General features: G+C 30.8%; 1 non-coding gene across 1 annotated transcript; it reads left to right on the top strand.

Moving 5' to 3' along the window:
• Positions 1-279: 279 nt before the first annotated feature.
• On the top strand, positions 280-387 carry LOC112788498 (small nucleolar RNA R71). The gene has a single exon (XR_003195859.1). It is a non-coding gene; the product is annotated as a small nucleolar RNA R71 (small nucleolar RNA).
• The last annotated feature ends 2,180 nt before the right edge of the window (positions 388-2,567 follow it).

The raw sequence follows: 2,567 nt of genomic DNA on the forward strand, positions 1-2,567 counted from the left end.
AGAAATTATATTGACTTGCTGAGTCAATATTTTATTCTGAGCCAATATGGCATTCAGAGTATCAATTTCAAGAACTCCCTTCCTCTGAGGTGTCCCATTACTCATAGGATTCCTTTCAGAAGTGTACATGAACTGGTTATTTGCAACCATGTTAATGAGTTCTTGAGCTTCTGCAGGCATTTTCTTTAGGTGAATGGATACACCTGCAGAATGGTCCAATGACATCTTGGATAATTCAGATAGACCATCATAGAATATATCCAGGATGGTCCATTCTGAAAGCATGTCAGAAGGACACTTTTTGGTCAATTGCTTGTATCTCTCTCAAGCTTCATAGAAGGATTCACCTTCTTTCTGTTTGAAGGTTTGAACATCTACTCTAAGCTTGCTAAGCTTTTGAGGAGGAAAGAACTTGGCTAAGAAAGCCGTGACCAGCTTATCCCAAGAGTTCAGGCTATCTTTAGGTTGAGAGTCCAACCATATTCTAGCTCTGTCTCTTACAACAAACGGGAAAAGCATAAGCCTGTAGACCTCGGAGTCAACCCCATTGGTCTTAACAGTATCACAGATCTGCAAGAATTCAGTTAAGAACTGAAAAGGATCTTCTGATGGAAGTCCATGAAACTTGCAATTCTGTTGCATCAGAGAAACTAATTGAGGCTTTAGCTCAAAATTGTTTGCTCCAATGGCAGGGATTGAGATGCTTCTTCCATGTAAATTGGAATTTGGTGCAGTAAAGTCACCAAGCATCTTCCTTGCATTGTTGTTGTTGGGTTCGGCCATAGCTGCTTTCTCTGTTTCGAAAATTTCAGTTAGGTCCTCTTCAGAGTATTGTGCTTTAGCTTCTCTTAGTTTCCTCTTAAGAGTCCTTTCAGGTTTAGGATCAGCTTCAACAATAATGCCTTTGTCCTTGTTCCTACTCATATGAAAGAGAAGAGAACAAGAAAGTATGGAATCATCTATGTTACAGTATAGAGATTCCTTTATGTGAGTAGAAGAAAAAAGGAGAGAATAATTCGAATTTAAATTAAAATAAAAGGAAAAATATTTTTGTTTTTATTTTAATTATTAGTTATAAATCGAAAATTAAAAAGAGAAATAAAATTAAATTAAAATTTAAAATAATTAGTTAATTAAAAGGAATTTTGAAAAAGTGGAGAGGAGTTTTCGAAAATTAAAGAGAGAAAACAAGTTAGGTGGTTTTGAAAAAGATATGATAGAAAACTTTTAAAATCAAACAAAAAGTCAAGTAGTTAATTGAAAAAGATTTGAAAATCAATTTTGAAAAGATAAGAAGTTTGAAAAGATTTTGAAAATTGATTTTTGAAAAGGATATGATTTGATATTTAATTTGAAAAAGATTTGAAAAGGAAATTTAAAAAGATTTGATTTTGAAATTAAAGTTGATTACTTGACTAACAAGAAACAAAAAGATATGATTTTAAAATTTAAAGATTGAACCTTTCTTAACAGGCAAGTAACAACTTGAAATTTTTTTAATCTAAAAATTAAATGTTAGTGAGATTTTCGAAAATATGAAGTAAGAATAGGAAAAGATTTTGAAAATCAAATTTTTTTTTTAAATTTTTCGAAAATATATAAAAATAAATGAAAAAGATTTAATTTTTGAAAAAGATTTGAAAAGATAGAATTTTGAAATTGAAATTTATGAGTAAAACAAGGAAAGATATATTTTTTATTTTTGAATTTTTAATGATGAGAGAGAAAAATACTAAATTGAAACAAAACATAAAAATTATGAATCAAAACAACTAATGCATGCAAGAATACTTTGAATGTCAAGATGAACACCAAGAACACTTTGAAGATCAAGATGAATATCAAGACTTATTTTTGAAAATTTTTAAGGAAAGAAAAACATGCAAGACACCAAACTTAGAAATTTTCAATGTTTAGACACTAACAAATTGAAAATGCATATGAAAAACAAGAAAAGACACAAAACAAGAAAATGCAAAGATCAAACAAGGAAATTCATCAAGAACAACTTGAAGATCATGAAGAACATTATGCATGAGTTTTCGAAAATTAAGAAAAAATTAACAACATGCAATTGACACCAAACTTAAAACTTGACATAAGACTCTAGCAAGAAACACAAAATATTTTTGGTTTTTATGATTTTATTTTTTTTTTGTATTTTTTTTCGAAAATTCTTTTGGGAAGAACAAAAAAGAAGAAAATTTTTTTGTATTTTTCAAAAATAAGAAATAAAAAGCTTAAAATTAAAATAAAATTACCTAATCTGAGCAACAAGATGAACCGTCAGTTGTCCAAACTCGAACAATCCCCGGCAACAGCGCCAAAAACTTGGTGCACGAAATTACGATCATCAACAATGGTGCCAAAGACTTGGTGCTCTCAAACCTGAATCACACTTTGTCACAACTTCGCACAACTAACCAGCAAGTGCACTGGGTCGTCCAAGTAATAAATCTTACGTGAGTAAGGGTCGATCCCACAGAGATTGTCGGCTTGAAGCAAGCTATGGTCACCTTGTAAATCTCAGTCAGACGGATTCAAATGGTTATGGTGAATTGATAATA

The sequence above is a fragment of the Arachis hypogaea genome, chromosome 20 (assembly GCF_003086295.3).
Source record: "Arachis hypogaea cultivar Tifrunner chromosome 20, arahy.Tifrunner.gnm2.J5K5, whole genome shotgun sequence".
Classification (NCBI taxonomy): domain Eukaryota; kingdom Viridiplantae; phylum Streptophyta; class Magnoliopsida; order Fabales; family Fabaceae; genus Arachis; species Arachis hypogaea.